The 23,158-nt window shown below is 38.4% G+C and overlaps 1 protein-coding gene across 31 annotated transcripts in view; it reads left to right on the top strand.

Annotated features, from left to right (window-relative positions):
• LOC123791494 (uncharacterized) overlaps window positions 1-23,158 on the top strand; it is a 132,913-nt gene that overhangs the window by 20,340 nt on the left and 89,415 nt on the right. For 3 of the 31 annotated variants that reach the window (XR_015724421.1, XR_015724420.1, XR_015724414.1), the window contains exons 3-4: window positions 12,430-12,498; window positions 15,670-15,776. The exons of 27 other annotated variants lie outside the window; for them this stretch is intronic. The gene's annotated coding sequence lies outside the window, so the exon portion shown is untranslated. The remainder of the gene's footprint in view (window positions 1-12,429; window positions 12,499-15,669; window positions 15,777-23,158) is intronic. One more of the 31 variants, XR_015724419.1, reaches the window with a different exon arrangement.

Raw genomic sequence — 23,158 nt, 5'->3', positions numbered from 1 at the left:
ACTGTGGAATGTGAGTGTCTTTTAGAAACAGTGGCCATCAGAGAAAAGGCAAGCTATTGATATTATCTGAAGCTTGGGATTTCATGAAGGCAAACTGCAATTCAGAGAAAAAGGCTGGTACGTTAAGCATTTGACGTTATTTTTTTAAACCATAAAACACATCAAGCCTCCCCTTATATGATTTTAAGTAGCAGCCAGTAAAAAAAAAAAAAAAAAAAAAAAAAGGAAAGTGAAGGGATTCTGGGGAATGAAAGAGGAAATAACAACAAAAAATTGAAACTGCAGAGAACCTCCTAGTTTTCAGACTACCTTTAAATATGTTTTTCCCTATGTTCGTCACCAACTGCCTGCAGATAAAATAAGACAGGAGATATTAAAGTGTTTTTAATAGACGGAGAAAACAAGACTTAGTAGTAAAAGGACTTACCTGGAGTCACATAAGCTAGTGGACAAAGAGTGCTAGGTAGAACTGAGGTCTCTAGGACTCTGCTGTCCACTGCAGCAACCGCTAGCTAGTCACATGCGACTGTTGTGCACTTGAAATGTGCTCAGTCCTATCTGAGATGTGCTGTACGTATAAAATACATATCAGATTTCAAAAACCTTACTACAACCAAAAAGGAATATTTCACATTTGTGGACATGTTGGGTTAAATATATTATTAAAATTAATCTGTTTCTACTTTTTAGTATGGTTGCTAGAAAATTTAAGATCACTTATGTAGCTTGTATTTAGCTTGCATTATATTTCTATTGCTATTCTAGGCACCTTCTCTGGTATTCTTCCAGAAAATAAAGGGAAGGAAAACAGGAGGGAGAACTGGCTATCACAGAGTTTGAAGGATTCATTCTTCAATGATAAAAGTGTCTTAATTTTATCATTTCAATTGAAAGCAACTCAATTAAAAAAAACCCATCGAGTATCTACTATTTATAAGGGTGGTTGTACAAATTACATTCCGCATGTTTTGAGGAGAAGGGCAAAGGATCCTAAAGGAGAGAATGTCTTTTCTGGAATTATCTGAGCAGATTCACGTGAGAGCAAGCATACAAAAGATTCATTAGACTTTGTCATATTGGTTCTAAAGGAACCATTACTAGTGTAGATGTGAAGAACCTGGGATTGTTTTGGCTGGGTGAGTACGCTGGTCTCAAATACCCAAGGGCACTCTGGCAGGCGCATGGAGGGGCGGGTATGCGGCCCTCCGCACGTCCAAGTGGACCCCGTACCCACAGAGGAGGACCTTGGCTGAGGACAAATGAGTGAAACATATTAAGGAAGAGCTATATGAAAACTCAGCCCAGAGTAGGAAAAAAGGAAATGTTGAAAAACTAATGAACCGTAAGATCTCTGTAATAGTCTTTTAATAGGTACATTGTTGAGTAACACTGGTGTGTGCTAGGTTAGTTATAACTTGTTATATCCGATTTCACGAGCCATATGGCAGTGCACACCTAGTTCTTAAGGAAAGGACTGAACCTACTGTTGTCACTTAGAACACACCCTAATAATTACTGCTCCAGATTCCAGTCTCAGAAAATATTAATATTTCTACAGTAACAGTTTTCAAAACCTGGAGTGCAACAAAGGGAAATCGAGCGATGATTGCAATTTTTCAAGGTTTATGTGGAAGGGGGAAAACACGCTTGTGTGATATTTTTAATGAAATTCCACTTTTAAAATTCTAGATCTATTTGAAATCTGTCATTTTAAAATTAATAACTGTTTTCCTTTAACGCAGTCTGTGTAAAGAAACCCAATCCACTTCTGAACAGTTCCCTGCCTTCCCAGATACATGGAAATTCACTACTGTTGCTGACAAACAAAATGCCACAAGATTTGTCATACAAATCACATTATAAGAGGTTCCAAAAACTTGACAACGTTGACAGTTGTTTTCAGCAAATGGCTGCTTTACTCTGTACTGTCAATGTTGATGTCCTTGTGCACATGTAAAAGAGCAATGTGATTAAGGCAAGCTTGTCCACGCTATATCTGAGCCAAGTTTTCCGTCTCCGCGTGGCACTGAAAGATTGCTCAGCTGTTGCAGATAAGGCAGGAATAGCTAGCAGATTTCTGCCATTTAAAAAAAAAAAAACATTCTCTGGGCATGCATTTCTGTAGGAATTTACCAACATCTGCTGCTGACCTAAAGTTTTCTATAGAAGTGGCATATTTAATTTATACAAGTAATTCACAATGGTATTGGTCAAGCCTGATTTCCTCAGGAAATAATGAGTTGCGTTCACCAAGAAGAAATGGGTTGAAGTTGAATAACATGCATTTTCTCTAAATTGTCATTGGAGCTTCAGCCCTCATACTTTCTTGGCCCATCTTACATTTATTTTCTGCATGTTCTCTAAATTATATTTCGGCAGAGAAACTTTTTAGAAGGAAGAATAAAGAGCTAAGAGGTTTTGGTGATTCCACAGAAGGCCTACATTTCACACTTATCTTTTTTTTATAGGCTCTCTGAAAATGTTTGATTTTTGGGAAGCTAATTTATTCTGGGAGAATTTTGTAGTTGAATTTTAGTGTGATTTAAAATTGTCATATGTGCTATCCTCAAAAGAACATACAGGATTTAGGTATTTCCCATTGTCAAGGTAACTTGATAACCTCTCATTACTTTGAGTTTGGACATCATTTGTTTACCGTTTCATTTGCCACTGCTCAATTTTGCAATTTGTTCTCTGTATGTTTACATTATTTTAATTCAGTTTCTTTTGAAATACGAAGGCTCCTCAGGTAAAAATACAAAACGTAAGCTGGTCCTGATAACTCAGACCTGTCTCGTAATGCATTTGTTATTTGATTCATCTATTCTTATTCTTGGTCACCTTCTAGTACAGCTGCGTGCTTTAACTGTCTGACTTGTCTTTGAAAATCTTAAGCCACATTCTTTGGAACAGTTGCTTCATGTTGGTTGAAATTCTCTGTGGCACTTTTTTCCATTCACAGGAGCCAACAGCCACCATGGCAGACACATAGTTTCCAAGAACTTAGGCATGGTTCATGATTCCTGAATCTCAACAATTTCTTGTAAGAATCAGAATACCATGTATAGTGTCTAAAACCTTTGTGCTGTAAATTATCATTAAAAAGCATACATTTATAGTGTAAGGTTAAAGTAGCCTACACAATTTTTATATGTTTTCATTCTCGAAACTAGTAAAGGGACACAATTTGAAAACCCACTAATTGAGTAAAATTAACCCAGTGGCCCAAGCAAGTAATCAGCTAAAAACATTAGTGAAAAATTCTTTTAGGAAAAATTAAGGATAAAAAGAGATTTGAACTAAAAAGGGTAGTGGCTTCTGAAACAACTCTTTATTTTCTAATCTAGATCCACGTTTTCCTGTGAATACCGTTAAGATTGTACTAAAAATATAACAATCGAAAGTTCAAGTTTTAAGTTCCAAATTACTGCCTTTCAGATCCAGTGAGGCATCTAAAAAATGGGTCAAGGTAACAATGCATAATTTGAAAAGTTAGCAAAAAGTTGCTAATGGAAATAAAGTGAAAACCAATGTAAGGGTATAACCTTTAATGCCTGTCTTATTTCCATTGTCAATTAAACATATTAGGAAGCAGAAATCCTTGTGAAATATTTGCCATAGCTAGCGTCTTTATTTTCATGTAGCCAAGGGAGAAGAAAGGAGAAATTTCCCATAGAGCGTTTAGATTCTCTGATTAAGCAACTGATTAAAAAAACATGAGTGGTTTATAAAAACAGAGTTGGAGTAAATACAGAGAAGCAAAATATGTATCAATAGAGAAGAGCATGCAGGCAGGAAAAACATGGGCATGCTCTTTTTTTGTTTTCCTGCTGATTTTCATTTTCACAAATTTTAATTTTATATACTTCCATTAGGTTTATATTGATAATGACTTTTTATACCTGGATAACAGCTTTTGTACTGGAAATAAGATAACAATGTCTTATTTAGGAGATTTAGGAAGTTCTGGTGTCTGTCTCTTCTTTAATTTTGACTTTATTTTAAATTCCAGAAGTGCATCATTTGTTTGGAACCCAGATCTTCTGGCTGCCATTATCTTCCCAAAGGCTTTGGTTCAATTCAGTTATACTTATGTCATTGTCAAAGCAAAGAGTGTGATGGAAATAAAACCGTTATTTGTGTGTACAGAGTAAAAAGAAATTCCGTTTTCTCAGTAAAGACTTGTAATCATGCTCTTCAGTACACATTTTGAGTCACCTCCTGACATAATAGCTGACAGGACAGAAGTGAAGATAAGTTGTTCTTCATGGACTTCTGTGAGCTATCAGAAATATATCATGTAAGTAGCTCAAACAATTGCACTTCCCATTACCCTATCACTCCTCAAGGCCATAAAACTCCAATTTGCAAGGTGACTGGATTTTACTGGTGGGTGAAGGAAGATATGACGGTTGCCATTTGCTTTTGAACTTTCTCATGATACTGAGAATTTCATGAAACAAAAGTGATGTTATCAATCATGTTATAAATACTTACATGAAAGTTTTATTATGTTTTTCTGGGGTTGCAAGATGAAATCCCTTTTACTGAATATTTCCAGCGTTCAGGGATATTTTACTGGTAGGTTGAATTCTTTGTCATTTGGGTATGCTGCGAAAGATTAGCCAGTGTTTGGGAGTGAAAGTAGGTTTAAAATAAATGGCTGCCGTAGGACTGGAGGGGCTTTCTGTCCAGGGCCTGAGTCCTCTACAAGAGGCCCAGGGCCACTCTGTCCCCGCTGTATTTCTGGGGAATGGGGATATACAAAGACCTGTAAAGAGAGTGAGGGTAGAGCATACCTAAGTTCATCACAAAATTTTTAAATTGCATGTTTTGTTCTGTTGATGGATTATCAAATATGATTAAGAACCTACCATGGCCTGTTGTCTCCTACGTGATAAAGTCTAAATTCCTCAGTGTGGCACAGAAAGATTCCATGGTGCATCTACTTTTTAGTCTCGTCTACCCTACTTCTTCATAGCTACAACAAACTATAAATTACTAAATATTAACCATAGCCGGAGTGTCTTCTGACGCAAAAGTTTTATCCACCTTTGGAATGTGTATTCACTCTTTCGAGATAGGGTTCAAAGGACATCTTTTTGGTGAAATGTTCTCTTACCACCCATGGAAGTCAGGAGATCTTTCTGCTTTATCCCTATGTTTTGCATTTATTCGTGCTGTATCACACTGTACAGTACTTGAAGATATGTTTACCTTCCACGCTAGACTACGAGCCTGTTGTCAGGGGGATATCGCATTTATCTTCATAGTCCGGGGATCTTGCATAGTACCTGGCCAATGATAGGTGCCATATAAACATTTGTTAATTGAGACGTAGCTTTGTACAACATCTGCGCCCCAGCCTCTGATCATTAGTGAGAGCTCACCTATCATCAGCATCTCTCATACCAGATGAGTTGGGAAATCTATCTACAAATGAAAACACTCTCCATGCAAATCATTGACATTCAAGAGCCCTTACAAGGTTCATTTACCTTAAATAATGTGCTTATTTTCGTGTGCAGTTCATTTTGTGGAGCCAGCATCATTGCTTTTAGCATAACACTTCATACAGAAGAACTAATTCGGATACATGACAACTCATAAAGAAGTAGCAAAACCACCTGCCCACCATTTTTATTTTAAAAGTATTCATTGCAATTGAAATCTAGAGTTTGTAGAGAAAATTCATTGTAAAGCCTGAAATACTAACAGTTTATGTAACAACTGGGCAGTATTTCAAACATTCAGACCATAGCAAGGAATTAAGAAATAACCAAAAGCATAGAAATTCAAAGGAAAAAAAGTCCACAATGTCAACAATGGTTGAAGAACCCTTAATGCTTCTACTCATACAGAGCCTGCTGATTCTTTTTTTTTTTTTTTTTAAAGATTTTATTTATTTATTTGACAGAGATAGAGACAGCCAGCGAGAGAGGGAACACAAGCAGGGGGAGTGGGAGAGGAAGAAGCAGGCTCATAGCGGAGGAGCCTGATGTGGGGCTCGATCCCATAACGCCGGGATCACGCCCTGAGCCAAAGGCAGACGCTTTAACCGCTGTGCCACCCAGGCGCCCCAGAGCCTGCTGATTCTTATTTTACTGCCCTAACAAGCTTTTGTTTGTTCCGCACCTTTAGGAGATTAGAAGGGGCAAATTATTCAAATTTGGGATTATAGGACTTCTAGATTCTGAAAAAATGAAAGAAATGAGAAATGCCAGCTGATAATCTGGTTCTGGAATGTCAGAGAAAGCGTTATAAAAGTAGAAGGGGGCAACTGGGTGGCTCAGTGGGTTGGGCAGTCAACTCTCGATTTTGGCTCAGGTCCTGATCTCAGGATTGTGGGATGGAGCTTGGAGTCGGGCTCAGCACCGGGTGTGAGTCTGCTAGTCCCTCTCCCTCACCTTTTGCCCCTCGCCCCCTCCACTTGCTCACTCTCACATGCGTGCACGTGAGCGCACATTCTCTCTCTCTCTCACAAATAAATAAATAAAATCTTTTAAAAAAGTAGAAGATAAAAAAAGCTTAGTTGTTTGTGGAACATTCCAGTACAGTTCTAGCTAATCTAGCCTAACCTTGAATTAAGGGCTAATCTTGTTAGGTGTTCCTTGCTTCCTTCTCTATACTCTCACACACCTACCCATTTCTCCCCCTTTTACAAGATCCTTTCCCTGTCTTCGTTCTGTTAAATGCACACTATCCAATTCCCCAAAACCTTAGCGTGGGCCTTTAGAGGTGAGCACATATGAAGATTCAAGCACGGGGTCAATGTATGAACTAAACATTTGGATGTTTCACTACCAAACCACACAGACAGACAGACAGACAGACAGACAGACAGACACACACACACACACACACAGAGCACCATATAAAAACTTTTGCTTCTGAATCTCTGTAGCTCCCACCAGTTCCTCATGCAGCTCCCAGATGTGCCCAGTCTTTACTTGACTTCTCAGTGTATCTGCTGTTTAGGTGCCTCCAGTACCTATCCTGCGGACCAGTGGGTCTGCTGGTCTCAGGGCACGCCATTCCAGGGCTGACTAATTCTGGAAAACTTGACTATGGAACGTAACCATTAGCAACTCTGGATTTTGTAGCTGACTCACTGGAAATCTCCAGTGAAATACAGAATGACAATGACCTTCGAAGCTCAGGGGAGTAGCAAAGATTGTCACAGAACCCATGGAATTTTCACAGCAGCATTGTCCTTTAGGCCACGGATTACAATGGAGACAATCTCCCCTTCCAAAGAATGACTCTCCTCTAAAAAAATGCCATATTGTGAGTTTCTTTGCTTGTCTTGCTGGCTGTCATAAACCTCCACAGACAGATTTCTTCAGCATGGATATGTGGTTCTGTGCTGTGCCACCCAAATGAAGAGTATGCCTGCGGCTTTAATTTGTGTAGTGTTGCCTTGCTGACTATGAATTTCGAACTACTATTGTTACCACCTTCCACTTAGTGATAATTTACTATTCTTATTCTATTCCACGCTTGTGTTTTAGATCAAATTCTTATGGTACAATTTAGGCGCTTTTATGTGCATTCCTGCTTGCTTAGATAAAATTACAACACATGGCTTAATTAGTAAGATGTGTACGTTCACGAGGGAAGGCACACTTCCCATCAATTTCTTTCCCCATTCTTGGCAAATTGCATCATGAAAATGTTTTGGAGAAGGAATGGTGCCATTCTCTGAGCAGTGTTTATTATCTAGCACTTCTATGAAGTCAACAATTAATAATTGAGTAATTCTAACAAAACTCTACCATTCATTTTGGTGGCAAATATCATCTCTATAATCCAGTAACTTCCACCCTTAGGATTATCACACGTATGTGACTAGATGGCCACCTGAGGACAAATTTGAAACCCTTTGTGAACTAAACATTGTTCTTATTATTTGTCAACTGTTTGAAATTCTCCTCTTAATTTCTTGGGGTCTTAAGAGCTTGTGGTCTAAAATGGAAATATCCATTTCAGGATTAACATGCTAAACTGCTACAGTTGATGTTTAATTGGAATCAATGGTCAGTTTGGTGAAGATAAATCTGAGGAAATAGGATACAGAAGTGTCTCCTGGAAGAGACAACAAAAGGTAGAGAGAGAGAGAGAGGGCTTGAAAGTAATAGCTGGAAGCTCTAAATTTGTCTATTATTTATTTTATCTAAGTTATAAAAAAAAATCAGTAAACACTAGTTATATAATTAATTTATTGAATCATGCTGGAGCTATCTCTATTTTTTTTTTAAAGGACTTATATTCTCAGGGTACTTTATTTGAACTTAGATATTCATTAGGTTTTTTTTAATTATAAAAAAGTTATAGTTTCTCTCTTTATTTAATTCCATGAAAATAGGTGATTTCATCATCACTGACCTCTAATGTTCCTTTCAGCCCCAACTCCTTATGATTCCTTCTTCATATTTTTTTTCCTTAGGAAATACCTCATGATGTTTGGTTCTGTTCTCATTTGGGTAGTGGTGCTGAGGTGGTGGGCTTATCTCTCTGCGGTTGTCAGTTTGGGGACAGTCTTGGTGGAGCGAGCTGATCCTACCAAGATAACCATTTAATAAAGTTTTTTTGGGGGGTTATTATAAGTTTAAGATTTCTAAATTATATTTGGCTCAGCATATGGCATTGTACATAGCTTTTCTTGCCTTTCTCTTTATTGTATTTCTAAATTTTTTATAGATAACAGAAAGCACTGACACCTTTAAGAGGGATTTATTATAGACTCACTTATGTTTCCTGTTGTATTTCTGAAAATCTGTGGCAGAAAATACACTGCCTGGAACTAGGCAGTCAGGAGATTTTTAATTTTAAAGAACTCTATGAATATTCGTAGGTATATATATATAGATATAGATATATACTTATGTTAGAGTAACTCAGAATTTCTCTAATACCTGTGCAACTTCCAATAAACACTTTAAAAATAGAAATTCCTATTTAAGATGGAGAAATTTTGAAAAAAATTTGAAAAATTTCCAGAAAAAATAGATTGGGTTTATAAAACTTATTAATTTCATTGAATTGAAGTAAAGTGTGTCATAAGTAGTAACAAATTTCTATGCTTTTTTATTGATTTAAGTAAAAGGATGTAGTTTAAGAAACCAACCCATTAGGATCTGAGGTACCTCAAAGTAGAAATCATGAAAGTTGCATCTCTTAAAAATTTAATAATTGGAATAGAATAGAAGAGAAAAAGAAGGTGTTATTAAATGGACATATTTTCTGTAAAATTACTGGTAAGGCTGGTGAATTCTGATCAATAAAATCTTTATAATGGTTTTTCAGCAGTGAGCATTTAAACTATAAAATTGGCACCGTGTGACTTCTTAAGTATTAAATACTGTCAAAGATATAAGAAATTGTGGATATTTAATTTTTTAATAATAAGTGTTCTCTGAATGAGTGCACAGAATCAGCTTTGATATTTTGCAGAATTAATAGTTATGTATGAAAAAAAGTCACAAGGAATGTCTATTGAAGCAAACATTGAACTCGTAACTGAAATTAAAAATGTTTAGTCCAAATTTTTTCTCTGGGTCTGCTGCTTTATGCTGTATGGTGAAAGCCAACGAGAAAGTACATTTTTATACAAACACATTAACTTTCAACAGAATTCCTTCAGACCGTGTCAGGTGTATAAAGTGAAGTAAAGCTTCATGCTTTCCAGTCATATGCCAGTAGTGTGGGTTCCCTAGAAGGAAGACAGAGGACAAGTTTTCAAAGAAGTGAGCTTTTGCCTGCAGTGGCTTAGATGACTCACTCTGTCACAGGGGATAATTTCACTGCGACCATTGAGATTTTTGTTATTTTCTTTCTGGGAGAAGGAATAGATGGGTTTATTTTAAGTACTAGGCAAAGGGATTGTTAGTGGGAATTTTGCACAAAACGACCCAAGATGTGAGGTGGACAGGATCATTCATATTCTTAAGATATGTTACTTCAAAATATGAGTATAATTACCCTTGAAATGTTACTTTTGAGTGTTTTTTTTTTAAACTTTTTCTTTTTTTTCTTAGAGGGTTAAGGAAACACTTAAAATAATGACTGGGGTTGGTGATATTTATAGGCCAGAATTGTCTGGAAGTCCTTTTTTTCATCTTCACATAAACAGATGACCGTATGTAAAATAACCATTATATACTCTCAGTATTTTAAAACTGACTTTCATGTTTGGAATGCTCCTGACATCACCTACAAAGATCGGTTCTGCTGTCCATGGAAGGCGTAGAAAACTAAGCTTTGTCATATGCTCCTGCCTTCCTGTCAATAAGCTCACCTCAGGCTAATGAATGCAGACAGGTCTGTACTGTGCCGAAGTTGTATGTAAACTGCTCAGGATCATTTGGGGCCCCACTGGCACCTCTCAGAGCATTCCTGTGTTTACAGCCCCCAGAATATCTTGGGCAGTGCTTGTTTCCCTAGGTCTGACCTGTTGCTAAGAGTCAAGCCACTGTGTAAAAAGAAGTGCCTCATTTTCACAGGGGCTGCTCTGCAGAGCAAATGGCCATGAGTTCTCTTTTCCTATGACCACAGTGCTGCTTGGGTTTGCTCTCTAGAAAAATGCATTGATATATTTGCAGCTGGTGGGGGCACTGCTTTATTGCCCATCGTGGAATGCATACTGAATAAAAACCACTACGAATTGTAATAAGCAATCTTAGATGCTTTTCAGGTTACTCAGATGTTCAAACACGCATAACCAACCATCAATATAAGAAATTCAGCTCGAAGCTGTTAGCGTATTATATAGTCTGTGACTTTTCAACTCAGGGAATGATACTCATTTCTCTATCTGTCCCGTTCAGAACAACTTCTCCTTTATTGCATTTAGAACAGTGTAACTGAAAGGCAATAAGGAAAGGCAATATCATAGAGTGGTTCACATTACGCTGAATTTTATTGTAGTCTGACATTGTGAGTGAACCTTTGGAATCCTTGAACGCAGCATAAAGGCAAAACCTGCTTCTAATGGACTGAAGAAAAATACTCTGACATAGTGATGAGTGGGGTGACTTCTAGAAATCATGACTTGAAAACATTTTCTGAACGAGTGCTATTTTTGTTGTCCCAATTCACAGAATGATATTAAAACAGCTTGCCATTGGCCAGAACTACCAGTTTTTTTCCCCTAAAGGCAGGGCTTCATTTTTAAAGACATAAGGTGATCTACAACTCTTCTAAACTCCAGCTAAAAAAACCTGTATCTTCCATTCTCCTCTGATTCTTCTCCTAAATGGTTATGTCAAAAGTATTAGAATTTAGGTGCTGTGAGAGTTTCCTCTTTAATCTTTTTATTTTCTTATTGTAAAATGGACACATCAGTGGTATTTATAATTATGAAATTTATATTTTTTCATAGAAAGCAACAAATTATTTTATTATCTCCATTGTTCTCTGCTCTTAAAATATATGGTTGTATATTCTTTAGGCTTGAATTATTTTACAGAGAGCTAGTGTAGATGTATTTTTCAACTACTATGGGAATTTTGATGGGAATATTAAAGAGCTCGTCAACATGGGGCCCTTTCTCTGGAATCTTATGGTTCAAATTAGAAATGAACAGTTAATTAATATGATGGATAAGTTAGACTGAGAAGCACGAATTTTTAGAGGATGTCAGAAAAAGAATCTCCCCTTTTGTTAATACAAACTATTTTTTCCCTGTTTCCTCCCTCACTGCCATGTCCCTGTCCTTCACTTTTCCCCAATTAACCTCTTCTGTTGTTGTACCTGGCACATAGTAGGTGCAGAGTAAATATTTGTGTGTGTGAATGAATGAATGAAGGATGTTCAGGATACAAGAGCTTGTTGGTTCACTTGAGTCATCTGGCTCTTAACAGTGCTCAGTGTATAAACTGGACGTGTTGTTGACAACTTTCTTTGCTCTTTGTGTGCATAAGCTAAGAATAAACAGCAGTGAAGGGAAGGGAGTGCTTCATTCATTGGAGGATTACACCATCATAAACTCACCAAAGTGTACCACACAGAGCCAGTGATCACAGAAGACAGGCAACCCAGGCCCCATCATTAAATATAGAGCCTGTCTTCACTGTTTTTATCCAAACAGACTCTGTATTTTGGAAATTTCCACCACACTTCCTTTTGAGTTACTTCTTTGCTGAAGTAGACTTGGTCAGGAAAGCTGGAAAAGCAACAGCTATACATTCCCTTGTCCCCCTGCAGAGACTGTGGTGTTAATGCTTTTTGACTGACTTTTATGTCCCTGACAAATTTCTCTATTCTAGTTAAGATTTTGGGGGGTCTATCTTCTATGAAAAGTGGTCTCTCCTAAGTGAAAGCACCTCATATAAGAGAAGGCTCAGTTTGCAGTCAAGAGAATAAGCAGACAGCAAACTCTGACATTCAAAGCGTTGAGTTGCAGCAACTAAATGATTCCTCTTTCTCTAGACCAAGTAAAAGCCGTCACACCTCAAGTCAGTATCGTTAATTGGACACCAACCATCTAAGGAAACTCAGGTAGAATTGATTAAGTTATTTGTGTTTTGCCAGAAATGTTTCACACCCAAAGGCTCAGTATTTTTCCTTGTCACTAGTGAATTGTGTGTGTGTGTGTGTGTGTGTGTGAGAGAGAGAGAGAGAGAGAGAGAGTGAGTGTTAAGTAGTATCTTTGTGTTTGGTTACTTAAAGTATGCAACATATAATCCTTCATATAGTACTGAAAATAATTTTAATATTTTATACAAAGTTTTAAAATAGTTAATATTTAATACATTTTTATGAAATTAAAATACTTTTAAACACTGAAAATAGTTTTTAAGTGTTTTATTGAATTGTTTTAAATATTACCAAAAATTTACTAAAACAAGAAAATAGGTGAGAATAATTGTTGCAAAACCGCAATGAAGGAAGAAATGTGCTTCTGCTGCCAAAGTAATGGTGTGATAACCCCATCGTGTGGGTTCACAATCCTCTGAACAATCTTCTAGTTCCTGAGTCATATCCATTGGCCATTTGGCTTGTTTCAAAGGTGCTTATATTCCTTTACTTTCCTCTAATGCTTTATACTAACCTAAGGTAGCTTGAATATGTTTCTATTCCTTGTCACCTAAAAAAGCCAAACATACTCATGTTATGAAGGTAATATATACACTCATATATTTTGTGGAAGTAGTTTGTAAACCATAAGCTAGTGTTCAAATATGAGGTGGGATTCGAGAAGTTTAGGATATAAATTAGGATATAAATTTATATTTGTAAAGGCTTATTAAAGAAAAAATTTATTTGGTGGTCAACTCCCATCTCTACTGTATAGGTATTGTCTGACTTTTTGAAGTAGTCTAGAGGTGGTCAGGACTTGTATATTCTAATAACTCCTTACTTGCCTGACTACTTATCTTTTGGCAACTTAAGCTTTTGGCAGAAAATGCAGTCGCAAAACTTCTGGGGAATTTATATAGTAGGTTTTTATCCAGAGTCATATTGATTATTATTTAGCATAAATTATTAACAAATTTAGATCTCTTTTTCTATCTCTGAACAGATTAGAAGGAAGAAGGTGAAATAATATTAGATACAGGCGTAGCAATAGAAAAGTCTTAACTGAGGACCTGGAATGAAAGAGAAAGCAGCCAACTTTAAGGGCAAATAGGACACACAGATATTTAATATAATAGTGGAGATTTACGAGGACATGAGACAAAAATTTTAAATTTGCATTCTAAAACATTTTTTATGGAAGCAAGTGCATTTAGAAAACATTTAGAAACTAATAAAAAATGGTCAAATGAAAGCATTATTATGTTTATATACTCAACAAATATTTATTTGGAAAACACATGTCTGGAGCCATCTCATTAATGAGTTGGTACTGTGTTTTGAATTGAAGGCAGTCTCCATCCATTCTCTCAAAAGGTGACGTTTGTTTGTCTTATATCCTCTCTGGACTTAATTCTCGGACGTTTCGACATAAGTCAGAAACATTCTTTGGTAGATTGTAATATCTTAAGACACTCATCAAGAGCATAAGAGTTGATGACCTGAGATAAATGGAAAACTGTACATTTCTTCAGTTGTCCCTTTAACGCTGATCTAGTCACTAGTGTACTGGTGATACGAACTCTGCAGGTAAATCTATGCAGGTAAAATTCTATTAAAGTTGATGGCCCTGCATCTAAAGAAAGAGTTTGGGGACCCTCTGGACGTGACCAAAAAAATCTCAGTTTTTTGATATTATATTGAAAACAATTCAATCTGTAAATAATGTTTTAGGGCAAAAGCTTCATTTTATCCCTTCCATGTAACAACTGCCCTTTGTAATGAAAGCGTTTGGTTAGCGCTTGAAGGCTAAGAAGGGAAGTAGAGCTGGTCTAAGGAGGCCCCCAGCTTTCAGCGTGCTGTTGCTCGATCATGAAGGGATACTTACTCTCTGCTCTCCCCACTCTGACACACCGATCATTTGCACTTGGGGAACGTACCTTCAATACCGAGTTATTCCTGAAAACAAAACAAGGGCACCAACGTGCAGAGCTGGGAGACGACTAGGACAAGAGGGATGAGAAGGTTGCACACACAGCTTCCTTCCCTTCCCTATTTTTAGGTCTGGGCATGAATTGTCAGTTGCCAATTAGTTACAAAGAGGCTTGATTCAATCCACTTCATTGTTTCCTCTCAGATTGGGAATTTGTTTTCTGTGAAGGTCATTATTATAACAAAACTCAACTGAATTATAGAGCAAAAATGTGACTGATCCATGTATTTTATTGTAAGGAGAATCAACCCATGATACTGAAAAATATTAGGCTACTGCATATTGAGTTCTGCAGTTTTTGTAATCTTAGCGGGCTCTTCAGAGTTCCAGATCTGCAGTCTACTGACTGTATGAAAATTTGCCATCCAGATGCCTGCTGCCAACAAACTGATGTTACTCCGTGTTATCCAGCTTGGCCTTGGAGACCGAAGGCCAAAAAGCATGTTGACTTTTTATGGTAAAAAAGTGCATCAGGAGGGCAACTACATACTAGGTTACCCTCCCAGGTTTGACCCCTGTCCTTAGTTTTTTATTGCCCGAACTGGCACCAAAGAAACTCCTTGAAAATAACACATTCCTTGTCCATTCAGTGGTTAATGATGCTTAAAAAAACCAGTTTGTGACTGTGACCTAAATTATGCCAGAAGCTGTAAAACCATGGTTTCTTTAAATTCAAATATGACCCCATGCCTGAAAACCACTACACTGACCCTACAGTACTGTTGCTGAGTGTGCGTGTCCTCACATAAACACACACATGCACATTCACACACACACACACTCACATACACACAAAACACTTGGCATTAAATGACTCGATAAAAGAAATGGTATTTTTCAGACTTCCATGTTAAAGAAAAGGCTCATGAAAGAGATGTAAGTGAGCTTTAAGCCAAACATTTGTTTGGCTTTGCTGCAGCAGGCTGCAGGAATGTAAACTTTTTTTTTTTTTTTTTCAATGACTTCAGCTCTTAATTTGAAAGCTAGGATTTTTAGGAGTGAGCAAGAGACTATATTTGGCCAAAAAATTCTGCTGGCTTTACTTAGCCACTCTGCACATTCAAAACAATACTTCTTTATCAAAAAAACAATAGTCTGTTTTATTCACAGCACATGTAGAAGTTGGAACATCGACTGAATTCCACTTTCTTCTCTCGCAGTGTGTCTGTAACCAGCTAATGAGCTGCAACAGAGCCTGGCCTTCATTTTCAGCAAATTAAGTTCATCCCTCATAGGAATTGTGGTCTGGCTGTGGCACCGCTCCTAGGTATGGGTGGGATTTGTTTCTTCTACCAGCTGTAGGTTAGCCACATGGGTACGTGCTGTCGCACCACACAACAGAATTTTCTCTATAATAACCAGTCTAAGTAGCCTTTTACCCCACAAAAGTAGATCCCATTTAATTTACTTTGTGTTTATAGCACTCCCTCTCAAACCGCATCGTTGGCACAGACCGATATTTATACAACTTTTTATTTTAAACTATTTATTTAGAGTTGAGACTTCAGTAGCACTCCCTGTCAGATTCATTGAGCGTGCTTCAATTCAGGATACTGAAAATGTAAATTGGGAAGAGTGATGTGTGTTCGTGGGATTCTTTTCTCCAGTGCATGGACACCCACACAACTCTCACTGAAGCAAAGGGAGGTTACATGTGTTGATAAAATCTGTGATACAGATTGCTGATAGGACACTTTATGTTGATGGATGGTTAAAAATAATTGCTCTTGCCTATTGTGTCTCCATATTTCTTTGACAATGTAGTGGATCAAATCAGTTATGTAAGATGCATCTAAAAATTTCTATTTCAGAAGTAGCGGTGTCGCGGGGGAATCTCTTTTTCCTCCACAATGCTATATTCCGTTGCTCAGCTATTCTAATGGACATCTCTAGTCAAATAGGTACTTGTCGCAGAAGAAGAGGGAAATAAAGTTCTTGATTTTTTTTTATCTGACCTCTGCTTTGGGGCTTTACTCAAGTTATATATTTCTTAAATAAAGCTTTTAGTTTTTTAACTTTTAAAGTGAGGGAAGGGATGTCAATTTCAAATTGACATTTAACCACATAAAATAACGTGGCATATGGTCAATTTTTCTGTCCACAGTGGGCATTTCATACTGTTAATGGCACTGAGCTTTCATTTTCAACTGCATGGTGCTCTTAAGTCTTACATTATTTTGTGATCTAAAAATACAAGCAAAGTCTTGCTCACATCTTTGATCCTCTTTTACTTTCTTCTTTTGGTAAATACCTATCTATTTTCAAGATCCAGCTCATATATTGTTTCTTCAGTGAAAAATGTCTCGTCTTCTCAAAGAACATTGTAGCTCCATTGCGGTGGGATATATCTTTGGTGATGTTAACCAGTGCTTTTGTCCTCCTAGTATTTCCTATAAGCCCTACCCTTCCTCTGCATCCAGGAAGCTAGGCTACTTCAGGGGAAGGGACAGAAAGTAAAACAAGTCGCAGTAAAGGAGTCGACTTTTTTGTTTTTGTAACTCAAAATTGAAGTCCCACTTTAGAAAGCAGAGTTGAAGGAAGAAGGGGTCAGTTTCTGTCGTGCCGTCCTCAGCTCTGGGTTAGATAAGATTTCATGGGTCCGGGAAAGGGAAGGGAGTTGAAAAGGGAAGAGAGCTTAGGTGTTGGTGCCTAAGCCCAGAGAGTGCCGGGAGTGGTGAAGAAGCAGAGAAGTACTAGAGAGGTGTGGACAGTAGCTGTGAGAGAGCGGGACTGGTGAGGTCTTGCTCCAGGGATGAGGAGGATGGCCCAGGTCATCACAGAGGAGATGGGGGCTTCTCCACAGAGTCCAGTGAGGACTGGGTTCCTCACCTCCACCCTGCTCTCCAGACTCCCTGGCACTTTTTAAGTCTCTTGGAACTTAGAGGCAACCCAGGGGAGAGGGAGCTAGAGGAGGCCCTAATTTTTGCTACTGCGTGAATGGGAGCTTCAAATCAAATATAAATTGTTATGGAAAAACAATGAAGTGATAGAGTTTTTGCACATCTGTGTTTGGTGGCTCCAGGTTTGTATGAGTCAAAGGAATTATATCTTCGTTGTTGTCATACTCCTCTGTCAGAGAGGATGACACATAGTAGGCACACAAGAAACGGTTGGTAGCAAAATGAGTCAGTATTGTAGGGCCTGAGCTGCATGCCAACTGCTCCATATCTTTGATCTGGTTTCTCTATTGGGTCAGGGGAAAAAAAAAAAAGTCTTGCCTTGTTTTTGCCTGCTGCATGCCAGCTTGTCCTGTTTACTCCTGTGGTTTCCCGAATTCCCAAACAATGTGGCATTGCCTGAAATTACACTTCAGCGTTTTCTGGAGTGTTTCTGCTGCCCACCCTACTTGCAGTGACTCCACTTCAATTCCTTGTATGCCAGCTGCTGTGATAACTCACTGTCACTAAACGTCTACATGCGTCCACCCCAGAGGAGTTAAGTGGAACCACATCAATGCTGGGGAACTGGCTGTCTTCCAGAGCTGCACTGTGGGTCATTCTGTCTCATGCTTTGGTGAGGTCTATTTTCTCCATGGCCTTTCAGTGGGGAGAGGGGCCTGGGATAGGGCAGAGCCCAGAAAATAGAAACAGAATGCCCAGCGTGGGTGGAAAATATCCCCTTTCTCTCTTGAGTAGAGAAGATCCATTCAGGGGATGTTCCACTTATATATTCCCTGCTAGTCTAATTTTTCCAAAATTTGGTTTGCTTGTTTCTGGCACCTGTAAACCAGATGGGATATCCACTGACATACTGAGTTGTGTAGGACGAGGGGGGCTGTTCTGTTTCCTCCTTCAGCGCTTGTAAATTCATCCACCATTTCCATAATGCAGTGCGTAAACCTCAGCATCCACATCTTGTAAGTCCTATTTGTGTGATCTAAAAAGTTCTCAAGCACTTTTGAACTTTCACACATTCAGTAGCAGTGTCACAGGGATGCCTTTTACACGTGTGTCTGAAAATATGTCAGTGTAAACTGCCCTCTGCTTCTTTCATAAATCAATTCATATCGTTTTGGTTGCAAGTAGCCAAAAACTCAATTCAGCCTGGCTTAACAAGAATGTGGGGGCCTTGGGACACCTGGGTGGCTCAGTCGGTTAAACGTCTGCTCAGGTCATGATCCCAGGGTCCCGGGATCGAGTCCCACATCGGGCTCCTTGCTCAGCGAGGAGCCTGCTTCTACCTCTGCCTACTGCTCCCTCTGCTTGTGCTCGTGCTCTCTCTTTCTCTGAAAAAGAAATAAATAAAATCTTAAAAAAAAATGTGAAGGCCTCATAACTGAAAGGTGGTGTAGTGTAGGTGGCTCCATTTTGTCAAGAAAACCTGATTTTTTTCTATCTCCTCACTCTGCCTTCCAGCGCCTTCTTCATGGTCATGAGATGACTACTAGTAGCTGACAAAACAAGGGCTACCCATTTTCCTGTTCATGTCTTGCAGAGACATGGGAGCCACTAAGGAACCTCCTTTTCCAGAAGCTCTCTGCAAATATATCCTGAAATCGTATCTCCCCAATTTTCTTTTCTCTTCTTTTTTTTTTTTTTTTAAAGATTTTATTTATTTATTTGACAGAGAGAGAGACAGCCAGCGAGAGAGGGAGCACAGGTGGGGGGAGTGGGAGAGGAAGAAGCAGGCTCACAGCAGAGGAGCCTGATGTGGGGCTCGATCCCAGAACGCCGGGATCACGCCCTGAGCTGAAGGCAGACGCTTAACGACTGCGCCACCCAGGCGCCCCTCCCCAATTTTCAAACACATAAGATATACGTGGAACATGTCCCTCTCCTCGTCCTTCCTTTATGACCTCTAACATTTGTCTGTTAACATAGATGAAGGCAATGAGGACGGTAGAACATATCACCATGGCTGGATGGAACTGCAATGAAGAATATGCTCTCAGTGACACAGGCTCCAGCTGCCTGCAATTAATCACTCTCAATTAATCAATCAATTGAAGCTCATTGGGATTGTGAAAAGAATCTAGTGAAGTTGTGTTCAAGCTCCAGCATTGCTGTTTACTAGATGTGTGATCGCAGGCAATTTGTTTCATCTCCCAAAAACCCAGTTTTCAAATGACATGCTTGTAAAAGCATGCTGATAATGTCTATGTTCTTCAAATGCCGGGTATTATTATTATTATTAATTATTATTCCTGTTGTCAGTAAAACAAGAAAACTGGCCTTCATCTTAAGAGATCTGTATCGAAAGGTTTTGTAGGTATCAGAGTCTTCATTCAAAAATAAAAGTTTAGGGTGCCTGGATGGCTCAGTCGGTTAAGCATCTGCCTTCGGCTTAGGTCATGATCCTGGGGTCCTGGGATTGAGCCCCATTATCAGACTCCTTGCTCAGCGGGGAGCCTATTTCTCCCTCCCCCTCTGCCTGCCACTCCCCCTGCTTGTGTGCTCTCTCTCTCTGTCAAATAAATAAATAAAATATTTTTTAAAAATTTAAAAAATAAAGGTTTATACACAATTTGAAGTGGGCAAGACGCTGTGCTAGGTGTTTAGAATATGGTGTTTATAAATAAATATGAATATTAATTATATCTGTAGAGATAAAATAATATAAAATGATGTAGGAGTTTGAGTTGCCTCTTCCAGGGAGTATCTAGAAAAGTAGAGAGGGCTTTGGAGAAAGAAATGACCAGCTTAGAGCTGAGTAGCAGTTTGCAAATGGGAGGGACTCAAACAAGAGACAGGTATTTGGTTAGAAGGTGCAGGTGCCCAAGAGGATAAATGAGATCTGGATTGAAGGCCATGGCAGTGAGAAAGGAGACAATGGGTAAGTATAAGAACTGCTTCAAGCGAAGAACAAAGAAAGCTTGCCAATTTAGTGATTAGGGTTTTTGAAATGATGGCAACGGAAAATGGAATGTCATTGATTCTGAAGGTTTGGATGTGACTGATCTCAGAAAAGGGATGAAGATGGGGTGGGGGAGGGGAAGGAGATGAGGGTACCAGATACTGTGCTAACCAATTTACAGAAAGCCCTTAACTTCATATAAATCATCTTAATTAATTCCTCCAAATAACCATGCCAGTTATTAGTATTCCTTTTTTTTAAAATAGGTGATGAAACTAAAAATGAGCAATTTTTTTGTTTCTTTGTTTTTTTTTTTCCTTTAAACTGGTAATTCTAACTAATACATACACAGAAAAACCATAAAGGAAACCCAAGTGGTTATTTGGTCAGTTAGATTAACATAGTCATTCTGTGTGGACAATTCAGGTCAAAAAGGCCACCCCACTTTCCTCACCAGATACCATGCTGTGATTGTTTATGTGTGTGAGAATGTGTTTGGAGAGGGAATTATTTTTACTATAGAAACTTTTGTCTTTGTGTTGGTTATTTAACATTGGCTTCATTAACACTTAGATATGCCTGGAAAATGTAGTTCCATTATGTTGTCTATAACACTCTGGTTCTCTTATAAATTTAAAGTTCTCTGTGGTTTAAAATAAGGACCACTCCAGTAGTTAAAATCATCCCTTTAGGTAATGTTGCTGCTTTAGGAAACCATGCTTTGTGTTCTGTCCACTCCTAGGTACCCTCCTACTTGGTGAATGCATGTGTGGTGGATGGGTAAGACTTTCACAGTCTTGGGGTACCTGGGTGGTGATGTTGGTCAAGTGCCTGACTCTTGGTTTTGGCTCAGATCCCAATGTCAGGGTTGTGAGATGGAGTCTCACCTGGCTGCACCCTAAGCATGGAATCTGTTTGGGAGTCTCTCCCTCTCCCTTTGCCCTTCCCCCTGCATGCACGTGTGTTCATTCTCTCTCTCTCTCTCTCTCTCTCTCTCAAATAAATAAATAAATAAATAAATCTTTAAAAAGAAAAGACTTTCACAGTCGAGGAGTGGTGAGGAAGAGCTAGTATCTTTGTGTGTAGAATCCTCTTGTTCTTCTGATTTTCAAGGTCATGTCCCTTGTCTACTGTCTTGCTGGCACTTAGCTGATGTGGCACCTTTTGTTTTGGCTTGGTCAGTTTGCTCTTACCTTGGTTTTCTCTGTTGTATTCCTCATATAGCTCCCTGGTGGAAAGGCCCTATTGACCCTCTACCATGGAGGCATCTTGCTTACTAGCTTTTAACTCAGCTGCCTCCTTAGTTCCCTATGGGTTTAGGGTGGGGTGCTGTGGGAATGCCTGGTTTCAATCCAAGCCAGAGTGAAACAAAGCAGAGTCTAGGAAAGTCATTCCTCAAAGCCAACAGATGAACTCTCAGGAAGTCACCATGTGGGGCCACCCCAGGGTGTGGGGAAGGTTCATTCTAGTTGATAGGGAATTTGAAGTCACTCTTTCCTTGGGCTTCCTGTACCTTACCACTAAGAGTGAAAGCCAGAAAGGGAAATTGGGAGGCAGTCTCAGATGACTTTCCATAGTCTATCATCCTCAGCCCCCAGAAACAGAAGAGGTAGGCTTTACTTCCCTTCCTGGTTGTCCTGAGCCTCTCTACCAGAAAGCAGCCAGCAGCACGGCCTGGAGAGTTCTTAGGTGGAAGGTACCCTCTCTTCATAATGAAAATTCTAGATTGAATTCTCCAGGCTGGGGGTCCTTGAAATGTTAAGTAGGAACTAAAAGAATTAGCAAATCAATGCACTCTCCACAAAGGCTTGCTTGCAAATTACGTTCTTATCCTTTCCTGGTCTAGGGAAGTAAGTTTTCTGGCTCTGCTTTGAAGGTGAGAAGCTACAAAGACAATGTGATTTAGGAAACGCCATGAAATGCATTGGTTTAATATTTGCAAAATACCATCCCTAGTGCAGTTACAAAGTTACAATCAAAAGTCCAGAAATCTGTGTAGCTGAATATGCAGTTTATACTGTCTAGCTTCTGGTAAAATTAACACACGAATCACTTTCTAATCCATTTTGTCTAGCAAGTAGGAAAGGTGGAAAGCTGGTTTTATTGTGAGCTATAAGTGGGTTAAAAACTAGTAGATTATATTTAGAATACAGCCTGTTAAAAAAAAAAAAAGAAATAATTACAGCCACTGTGACAAGAAAAACAGGCAAACACTTCTTTTATCAATAAATAACGAATTAACAAAAAGGTGACTTTTACAGTGTAATATTCTTAGGCTGTTTTTAAACTGGCATTTTTAGAGATTGTTTTCTAAGTGTTTTGTCAGGGAAAAAAAGCTTTAGTAAATTTTATTTTATGAATGCTACAGTTTAGAGTTCTGTTTTATGTGATAGCAAAATAAACGCACTTCTTTTATACTTTTTTCCCCCATTAGATTTCAGTATTTGAAGCAGGCCTTGTCAAATAGAGGTGAAAATTAAATTATGGTAACATGAAAAGTGTACCTAGAAAATCGTGTGAATTCTTTAATAAAAGCTCTAAATTTGCTTTACTCGAAGGAATATTTCCTTCATGGTGCAAACTGATAATTAGAAGTATTGAATTAGATATTTGTAGAAGAATAGTGGAAATTACCCATTATTGCACTGCATTATATCTCTTAGTTTTGGTATTCTATGCTAATTATGAGCCAAAATTTCCCCCAACTTCGAAACTCATCATAAAAGAAACACATATAATGGACCACATTTCCTAAAATAATCTCTGAAATTATGGACACATTTATTTGTGTTAATGTGAGGTTTGCATTTTAATTTAGACGATGGCGCTGTGGTTTGCTTTTCTGAATAACTTCTT

Source organism: Ursus americanus, chromosome 5, assembly GCF_024610735.1.
Source record: "Ursus americanus isolate L20-20 chromosome 5, mUrsAme1.1.p, whole genome shotgun sequence".
In the NCBI taxonomy this organism is placed as follows: domain Eukaryota; kingdom Metazoa; phylum Chordata; class Mammalia; order Carnivora; family Ursidae; genus Ursus; species Ursus americanus.
Note: the sequence above shows the minus strand (reverse complement) of the source record. Positions and strands in the feature narration are given on the sequence as shown.